At 38.7% G+C, this 10,967-nt stretch overlaps 1 pseudogene; it reads right to left on the reverse strand.

The window, feature by feature from the left end:
- Positions 1 to 117: 117 nt before the first annotated feature.
- On the reverse strand, positions 118 to 236 carry LOC111741009 (annotated as a pseudogene).
- Positions 237 to 10,967: the final 10,731 nt, after the last annotated feature.

The following is a 10,967-nucleotide window of genomic DNA, read 5'->3' on the forward strand; positions in this document are numbered from 1 at the left end:
TTTTTTAGGCGAGGCAACCCTTGATTGACCTCACAGATTGCAAGGACCTTATCAGCTTACAATCCCTTGTTTTATTTTTATTTTTATTTTTATTTTTATTTTATTTTTTATTTTTTACACCTACAGCACCTGGTCTTCCTAGGTGGTTTCCCATCCAAGTACTAACCAGGCCCACCCCTGCTTAACTTACGAGATCAGACAGGATGGGGTTTGTTCAGGGTGGCATGGCCGTAGACTGAACACCCTTTCTAATAATTGGACATTGTCTTCTTTTTATTAGGATGCATAGAAGTCTTTCAGAAACCTCCATTCTTTTCTCTATCCCTTTACAAGTCCTAGGCCCTGCCACAGGCCTGTATATAAATGGTCCTTCAGAGGAGAATCCGTCTCTAGTGGCAAGCTCTGAGTCTCACACACAATGCTGGCTTGTGCTTCTTACATATGCTAACAAACAGGCCTTCCTTCCCTGTGGAATCTGTCACAGAAACATACATCTCTTAAGCATAAATAGGGAGCTGGCTTTAGCAGCCGAGGCTGTAGATTTCCAGGCGTCTATTTCTTTTACAGAAGTCCTACTCTTACGTCAAAAGACTAGTGGTCCTGTATCACCTGACTAGTTGTAGAAAAATTCCACCTGCTCCAATCTTAGGCAGCCCACCTCAGGACTTCTAAGCATCTTGTAAAGAGCAATTAAGGATTTCTTCTTCCACATCTTGGAGAGAAAAGAAACACTCAGGACCTATTTCATCTAGAAAGTGCAAAAATAAAGCATCCTTTAGGCTTCTGATGACTTAAATTCAACAAAGGTATTACCCTTTTTTTAATGTAGAGTCTGAAATATTGATAGATGTCATCAGCAGAGATACAACACTCATTTTTCAATCCCTGCATATTACTTTATTACAATGTAAATTGGCATCTGATTATTACTGTTTTATTACTTCGATCACAGGCAAGTAGACAGCTGAGGTGTCGGGGAGAGGAAGTCTGGCACACAAACCCCCATGCAATTTGTATCCCCACTTCTGCACCCCACTCATTCCTGTGCCTTTCCTTTCTCTAGCCCCGTTTACTCTCACCTGTCTGCAACAGCGAATTTTATCACACATAAGAAGTATGTAGGCCTGAGCACCAACAGAAGCAAGTCGGCGATGGTACTGTCCTGGAGATTAAGAAAAATGCTGTGAAGTCCCTCACAGCATCTGCAGGTAATAATCTGCAGGTAATAAAAAATTGGGCAGGAGCAGCGAAGAGGTTTTCTAAATTTTAGTCCAAGATCTTATGTTGGGGAAGTTGTCTTTCTCTCTGTGTTACATTAGCTCCCAATTGTTTGGTACAGCAAGGACTAAGTGTGTATGTACTTGAAATACATTCTGCTCTGAGGACCAATCAAGACTTTTGTCAGTATCAAATACCAAACTCATCTTTCCTGTTCTCAAAAACTAACAATGAGGTTTTTTTAAAAAAAAAAAACTCTGATAGTCTTCAGTGTTTCCTATTCTCTTTTTCTATTTCATTGAGAAATAATTGACATACATCACTGTATAAATTTAAAGTACACAGGATGGGTGTTTGATTTACATGTACTGTGAAATGATTACCAATACAGGTTTAGTTAATGTTCATCATCTCGTAAAGATATGATACAAAGAAAAAAATTTTTTCTCCTAGGATCTACTCTTTTAACAACTGCTCCTATTCTTTACTCAAATGCAGCATTACCTTTTCCTAGTCACTGAACACCCACTATCCACTTTGTCACCTAAGATATTTTTTCATAATTTATTAACTATGACCAGAAGGCTCTTCGGTTCCTGACTGATGAAGAACAAGTAAAGTTTAGGTCTTTTCCAATTTTAGTGAGGCTTCTACAGAAGGTTATATGTTCCAATAGAGGCATCTAGACCAACCCTGCCAGTATGCCCACCTCTACTCAAAACTCTGCTTATCCTCCAAAGCTTAGTTTAGGCCTCATTTATCCAAAAGGACTTCATTAAAGAACACTTCAAACTACAGAGATCATCTTATTTTCTGAAAATGTGTTACTTACCATTTATGCCATCATTTAAAATCTAGTTCAATGCTCCCTAGTAGAGAGGCTAACTTAGCAGGTACTTGTATTTGCACCAAAATGGTAACTTCCACAGAGGAGGGATTGATTTATTTCTTCAGTGCCCTAGAGAACCAAGAATACTTTAATTTATATACATAGAAAAAAGCTGAAGAAGAGACTAGTAATTGTCCCCACAATATCCATTCTACCCTTCTTCCTCACTAAGGAACTCTCAAGTGTTAGTTGGGCACATGATTCTGGGTAGAGTGCACCCTCAGCCATCCTTGCTTCTAGCTATGAAATGTGACTAAGTTCCCTTCAATTGGATATAAATGGTGTGGTAGGCTGGTAAGAGCTCCCAAATTCTTTCTTCCCAAATATATCCCCAAATATATCTTCATCCTTATCCTCAAAACCTGTGGGTGTTACCCTATTTGGAAAATGGTCTTTGAAGGTGTGATTAAGTTAAGAATTTTGAGGTGTAGAAATTATTCTGGATTATTTAAGTGAGCCCTAAGTCTAATCACAGGTGTCCTCATAAGAAAGAGGAAGAAGGAGATTTAACACACATAGAGGAGAAGGCAATGTGACAACCATCTGCTTGACAATATTTTGTTAGTGCCAAAGATGCTAGGCATATGGTTCGTGGATCCACACAACCATCTCAGCAGAAGACAGAAATAGAGATGGTATTATCCAGGAAAGATCTGTGGAGAACCCTCTTGTCTGACAATGTGAGTCTAGGCAACATACACAGGACACCACAAGGCTTTTGAGAATGTCATACCATCATACCAACACTGCCGTCTTGGCCTAAAAGGTACAGCGATAGGATGAAATATCTAAAAATTCAACAGGAAGGAAACAGTTCAATAAAACTCTTCAGCTACAAAAATGTACTATCGTTCAAGAAGATAAAAAAAGATGACCGAGAGTAGGAGAACAGGTGCAGAGGCAGAGGCCAGAGCCACGGGTGCAGATGGCACAGCCACAGGACCAGAGAAGGAAGTTTCAAGCCACAGAGAATTATTCCCAGGCCTTGAAACCTAATGGAATTTGCTCTGCTGGATTTCAAAATTGTTTGGGACCAGTAACCACTGGACAGAGAAGACCATTTAGTATTCTAATACCAGTTTGTAAAATAGAAAAACACACAAAGGTGATAAGTTCCAAAATCATATGTATTATTGAGCAGTTATGTCTCCAAAGCATTAACTTTTAAGCAATAGTTCCCCACAGTTTCTCGAATGTGTTAATTTTTTTAGTATTTATATTTTTAGGTACCTAAAAGTTCCATCATATTTAACTTCTCTCCATATTCCTTATCCTCACATTCAGATACTGTTAGGCAATAACATTTGTACTTCTCAAATGTCTTACCTTCATGTCCCATTTTTAACTCCCCAATATCTTGTTTGAAGCCTTTGAAGTAGAGCCTGATGCGATAAAACCACCTCTAACTTGTCCCAATTATTTCTAAACTTTTCAATTCTACCTGGAGAACATTGAGATCTCTCTTTCTGAAACATAATTTTGACTGTCGATTTCAATTGTTTTATACTAGCTAAGTGATAAAAAACTCAAAGTTAAATTTATCCTTCAAGTTTTTATATGGTATAAAATAGCTGCCCCCCCACCTTATCTGAGGAGGATATGTTCTAAGACCCCCAGTGGATGCCATAAATAGAACCAAACTATATATGCGTATACATATATGTTTATATGTACATACATATATAATGTATGTTTTACATATATAATGTATGTTTTACATGTATATACACATATATGTGTGTATATGTGTATACATGTATATAATGTATCTTTTTTCATATACATACATGCATTTCACTTAAAGAACTTTATGATTTCTCTTTGGCATATACAAATCGACAGCATCACTACTCTTGTGTTTTGGGGCCATTATTAAGTAAAATAAAGGTTTCTTGAACACAAGCACCGCGATCCTGCTACAGCTGAACTGATAACGAAGATAGCTTCTAAGTGACTAACGATTAGATAGCATATATGAGTGAGACAAAGAAATGATTCACATCCTGGGAAGGGTGGAATGAGGTGGCACGATTTCATCATGTGGCACACGGTTTAAAACTCATGAATTGCTTACCCCTGAAAATTTCCATTTAATATTTTCAAACCGTAGTTGACCACAGGGAGCTGAAACCTCAGAAAGCAAAACCGTGATGAAGGGGATTACTGTACACCAAAACTGTGAATTATCTCTTGTGGTTATTTAGATAGTTAATTTTATTCTTCTTTGTGTGTTTCTATATATTTTTTAAATTTTCTATAATTACTATGTATTATTTTGTAAGCATTATCTTAGTTCAGGTTTCCGTAACAAAATGCCACAGTCTGGATGGCTTAATAATAGAAATATATATTTTCAAAGTTCTGAGGGCTGGAAGTCTCGGATCAAGGTCCGGCAGGGCTCGTTTCCTGGTAAAAGCTCTTCTCTTGGTTTTCAGATGGCTACCTTCTCATTCTGTCTTCACATAGCCTTTCCTCAGGGCCTGTAGAGAGAGAGAGGGAGAGAGACAGACAGACAGACAGACAGACAGACAGACAGAGACAGAGAGACAGAGAGAGAATACTCTGGTGTGTCTCTTCTTTTAAGGACACTAATTCTATCAGGTTATTCAACCTTAATTACTTCCGTAGGGGTCCCATCTCCAAAGATAGCCATAATAGCAGGTGAAGTTTTAATATATGAATTTTGGAAGGACAGAAATATTAAGACTATAACATTCTGCTTCTGATCTCTCAAAATTCATTTCCTTCTCACTTGCAAAATATATTCATTCCATCCCCAAAGCCCCCAAAGTCTTAACTCATTCCGTAAACAACTTTACAGTCTAAAGTCCAAAGTCTCATCTAAATAGCATCAAAATCAGGTATAAGTGAGACAAGGTATGATTCATCCTGAGGCAAAATTCTCCTCTAGCTGTAAACCTGTAAAACCAGACGAGTTACATACTCCCAAAATATAATGGTGGAACAGGCATAGGAGAGACATTCCCACTACAAATGAGAGATATTGGAAGGGCAAAGGGGGTGTACTGTTCCAAGCAAGTTCAAAACAAGCAAGGCAAATTCTATTAGATCTTTTTCTTAAAAAAATAATTAATTAATTAATTTAACGGTGACATTGGTTAACAAAATTTAATAAGTTTCACCTGTACATTTTAACCATGAGGAATATATATATTTACACTATGTGTTCACTTCCCATAGTTAGATTTTTCTGTCACTACATATTTTACCCCCTTTACCCTGTCTGCCTCCCCTCTTCCCCCACCCTCTCTCCTCTGGTAACCACTAGTCTATTGTCCATGTCCATGAGCCTCTGTTTGTTTGCCCTGTTCATTTGTTGCTTTTAGGTTTATATCCCACATATAAGTGATATCATGTGATTTTCAACTCTTTTTGTCTGGCTTATTTCACTTAGCATGATTATCTCGCAGTCCATCCACATTGTTGAAAATGTCGGTATTTCATCTCTTCTTATGGCTGAGTGATATTCCATTGTATATATGTACCACAGCTTCTTTAGCCAATCCTCTATTGTAGGATACTTCGGTTGCTTCCATGTCCTGACCACTGTGAACGATACTGCTATGAACATCGGTGTGCAAATATCTTTTTGGATATGAATTTTCAAGTCTTTGCAGTAAATACCCAGTAGAAAGATTGCTGGATCATATGGTAAATCAATTCTTAGTTTTTGGAGGAACCTCCATACTGTTTTCCATAGTGTCTGTACCAATTTGCAGTCCCACCAGCAGTGGATGAGGGTTCCTTTTTCTCCACATCCTCTCCAACATTTGTTATTACTTGTCCTGTTGATTACAGCTATTCTAACAAGTGTGAGAAGGTATCTCATTGTGGTTTTTATTTGCATTTCCCTAGTAGCTAGAGATGTTGAGCATCTTTTCATATATTTGTTGGCCATTTGTATGTCCTCTAGGGAGAAGTGTCTGTTCAGGTCCTCTGCCTATTTTTTGATTGGATCATTTGTTTTTTTGTTGTTATTGAGTTATATGAGTTCTTTGTATATTTTGGACATTAGGCCCTTATCGGAGACATTGCTTGCAAATATATTTTCCCATTCGGATGATTGTCTCTTTACCTTGTCGACAGTTTCTTTTGCTGTGTAGAAGCTTTTTAGTTTGATATAGTCCCATTCATATATTTTTACTTTTTCTTTCCTTGCCTTTAAGCCTGAGAATAACCCTCTCTGGCTTGCGGCTCCTCCTTCTGGACCTCCTCCAGTGAAGACCCCACCCCTTCAGCCCTGGGCAGCATCCCACCCCTGTGACTCTGCTGAGCAAGAGTCCCACCCTCAGGGCTCTGCTGGCTGACCCTAACTGCAAAGAACTGGTAGGCAGCTCCACCCGCAAGGTTCTGGGTTGTCTGACCTCCAAGGCTATGGATGGCAGCAACCTGGCTTGTTGGAACCTTGACCGTGGCCTCTCCTTTAAAACCAAAGTAGAGACAGACTTGCCTTTTGGACCTGTGCATTCTGGGCCTGTGGTGGGACTGGAAGGCCTGACTAATTCTGAGTCACCTTTGGGGCTGTTCTTCCTATTTTGAAGGAAATGCATATTCCAGCCTTCTGTACATTTTATTTCAGACTGGAGTTGTCTCTGCTAGTTGTCTCTTCTCTTTTTTTTAAATTACTTTTTTTAGTTTATCTCTTTCCTTTTGAATTTTAATATAAGCAGTAAGGAGAAACAAGTCTATACCTTTAATAGTTTGCTTGGAAAGCTCTTCAGCTAAAATATCTAATTTTATCACTTGCAAGTTCCAACTTCCACAAAAACACTAGAACACAGTTCAGCCAAGTTCTCTGTAACTTTATAACAAGGATTGCCTTTCCTTCAGTTTCCAATAACATGTTTCTTTTGGTCATGTGAAACCTCACCATAATGGTCTTTAATGCTCACATTTCTACCACCATTCTCTTCATGCTAATATATATTCTCTATGATGATGGAGGCTTACTCTACATTTTTCCTCTTTTCTTTCCGAGCTCTCAACAGAATCACCTTTTACATCCATCTAGGTTTTTATAGCATACATTTCAAAATTCTCTGGCTGCTACCCCCATCACCCAGTTCCAAAGCCATGTCTGTATTTTTAGATATTTGTTACAATAGCACCTCAATTCACAGTGCCAAAAATCTGTATTAATTTTCTTAAGCTGTCATAACAAAATACCATAGACTGGGTGGCTTAAAAAACAGAAACTTATTTTCTCACAGTTCTAGAGGCCAGAAGTCCTGGATCTGGTCTGGCAGGGTTCAGTTTCTAGTGAGGGGTCCCTCCCTAGCTTGCAGATGGCCTCCTTCTCTCGGTGTCCTCAGGGCATGCATGCAGAGCAAGAGAGAGCTCTCTAGTGTCTCCTCTTATAAGATCAACAATCCTATCAGAAGCCTCGTCATCTCACTTCACCTTAATTACTTCCTCAGAGGCCCCGTCTCCAAATACAGCTACACTGAGAGGCTTCAGCATATGAAGATGGGGAAGGGGAGGGACAAAAACCTTCATTCTATAACAGCAATAAAAATAAATTTTATTATTACTCACGTTTGCTCTTCTGTACCTGGGTAGATTTTCATAGGTAGCATGGAACAGAAAAGACAACTCAGTATTACCAGTTTAGTTAAGAATGTGGACCCTTGAACGGGGTTCTGGACACACATACATCCAGCAGCGGAAGTAATCAACTGCCTCCTCAGCAGAGGAATCTGTGGCTCTAACGCTTCTGCTTCACCACGTGATGAGTCAGCAACTCTGTCTCTGCATCTACCAAAGAGCATGCTTAAGTCTTTTGTCTTAAGGTTCAGCTCCTCAGGAGGCGATTGGTTCGGCCAATCAGTAAAGGACATATCTATATACATAACCACCTACAAGGCTTTGGTGAATGAAGGCCTTAGGCCTCAGTCTCCATCCATGACCCAGTGAACCACGGCCAAGACAGAACGACCACTGTGCATGAAATACTTCAGAAGACGGTTGTGGGTATAATGGACATTTTCCCAGGAGAGGGTGTGGCAACTGGAAACCACCCTGCTTGGTCTGGCCAATCCTAACACAAATGCTATCTTCTTCCACAAATATTTACTATGTGCATTTAGTATGTTGCCGGGATGCTGCTAGTTGCTGAGGAGACAGGTCAAGGTCCTTTTCTTATAAAAGCTCTCACTTTTGAGGACAGAGATACACATATTAAAATGATAACTATCATACATCATGCAAAAATGACTCATCATGAAATATTAGTAGCAGTAATTGATAAGGTGCTCTGGGGACCCATATGTCAGAATGATTAAGGGAGGTGTTAGTGACACCACCACATGGATGGCAACAAAATAACCAGACTTAAAGAATAAATGGCCTTTACCAGGTGGAGAAGAGCATTTTAAGAGAAGGAAACAGTATGCGCATGGACTCGTAGATGCAAAAGCATATGGTAATGTGGGAATAAAGAGTATATCAGGGGAATGCCTAGGTATCAATGCACAGAGAAATAAAAAGGTGAGGAGTGATGAAGAAAATACTGTGATGTCGTTTAGATTCTTAAAAAATCTAGATTTTTATCTTGAAGCTGCAAACTTTCCAGTGGGAATAATCTCTTCTTTCTCTGATTCCCCTTACAGATCATAAAATACTTGCTATATTGTTGGTGTTCTTACCGTTCATTGCTGTTCTTACCTCATTCTAAATAATATAAGCACATAAAGGTCAGCATCTATTGATTATTTTCTGTGTCTTTATTGTATTTAACACAGTGCTATAAATATAGTAGACAGTCAAAAACTAAGTGTGCCAAACGAATAGTGTTTCTCGCTTCTGGATTATAGAGATAGCGTCTTGATAATACCCCTAAAATATAGGTCACCTCAGATGTTTCTTCTAAAGAAAATAAGAAAGTTCCAACTTACTGGCCTAGGATGACACTGCAGGCAAAGGGCAGAGAGGAATGGGAGCCACGTCTTGAAAATGCTGACCCAGGGTTAGAGTTATCAAACACGCCATCTTATTCAATCCTGAAAGAAACTTGAAGTTTCAAGCGGTTATAAAAACCTTTCTCACTGAGATAAAGGACTGTTTTTGGCATGCCTTAAAAGGTTTACTGAGAAGAATAAGGTTAAATATAACCATAACTAAACCTAAGTGTGGTTAGGCAATGCACACACAGAAATAGCACTAAATCGACAACAGAATAACATCACTGCTGACTCTTATGTGATGCTGACAAAGGCAGCAGCTGACAATGAATATTGGAACTGATGTCAGCAGAAGATGCTGAACTTTGAAGCCTTTAACACATCACAGGTGAGATGGCTTTATGCTAGGAGTGTATTCCTTTAGGTAAAATATTTTGTTCAGTTTTTCCAAATTTGAGTTCACCCAGGCCTTTTGAGGCAATCGAGGTCTTACTTGCTATTTAAATGAAAAGAAATGTAGCTAAATCAGAACCATGAGGAGCAGATCATGAAATCCTTCCTGGGTGACAGGAGAACCTGTACTGACGGTCACAGGCTCGAGGAAGGCACTTTGGGAAGTTCTAGGGATTAGGTCAATACCTCGTTTTGTAGTTTGTTTTCACAAATAATCTTTGAGGTGGTCATTCTTGTCCCAATCTTACAAATGAGAACTTCAAGGCTCAGCGAGATCAGGTAACTCACCCCACATAATCCTTTAATAAGAAGCCGATAAACTTTCAAATAATCATCTATATGGTTCAATCATCTTAATGACATCTTTCGGAACCTTCGTTCCCCAAATACTTTCAGTGTATTTACCAAAAAATAAAGAAAGCATTTAATTTTTAATGAAACATTTCCATTTCTAACTCAATATTTAGGACCATTGTTTTAATCCAATTATGACATTCTGGTAATAAGAAGTTGACCTTTAGTCTCTCAGTTCTTTCATTTTTCTTTCTTCCTTTCCTTTCCTTCTCTTTTTCATTAACAGATGTTCCGGCAGACCTTAAACACAACAGCAACAACAACAGTTATAAGCGAAACTAGGAGCAAAAGAAAGAAATATTCTTTGCCTTTATTCTTAGTTAATATTTAAATTGTACCAATAACAAGTAAGATTTGGGCATTCTTCTCACCGAGTAAAGTTATGCCGGATATGGCATCTCCCTAGAGCAGGTATACTATTTTCTTGACATATAAGATCGGCCACCAAGAACTAGTTTTTCCTTCTATATATCCTCGGAGACCAACATCTCATTTATTTCTCCATAGCACCAAAATCTGTTGCCTTTTTCTTCCTCAAAATTCTTTCTTCTCTTGACTTCTGTCTGATTCTTTGCTAAATCCCCTTTGGGGATTTCTCTTCTTCTATCTAAGCTCTAAATGTTGGAGTCCTTAGAACCTGGTCGTTGACACTCTTCTTTAAATAAAATAGAGGCTCTCATCTCACTCCCAAGACTTGAATCGTCATCATATAACAAGTTGATCTTTAGACGAGGCCATTCTTTTAGACACACAAACACAACTTCTCATTCTATGCTTTCTTATAGCTGTTTCATAGATACCTTAATTTAACCTATCCAAATCTAAGTGCTTGAGTATTTTTCCCCCCAAATCCATTCCAGTTCCACTGTTTCTTGCGTCCATAAATGGCATCTTCCACTCAGATGCTCCTGACAGCAGTCTATATCAGGACCAGCATCCTTCATCCTTATTACCACATCATTGCAAGATGGTTATCCCAGTTGTGGGCAGTATATACCTGTTAAAAGCAGGAATAAGAGGGAAAGACACCACTATTTTCACTGGAACTCTTATCAGGAAAGCAAAAGCTTTTCTAGAACCTTCACAGTAGACTTCTGCTGATGTTGCCCCAGCTAGAACTAATTACACCTCTC

Source organism: Pteropus vampyrus, unplaced genomic scaffold, assembly GCF_000151845.1.
Source record: "Pteropus vampyrus isolate Shadow unplaced genomic scaffold, Pvam_2.0 Scaffold71, whole genome shotgun sequence".
NCBI classification, from domain to species: Eukaryota; Metazoa; Chordata; class Mammalia; order Chiroptera; family Pteropodidae; genus Pteropus; species Pteropus vampyrus.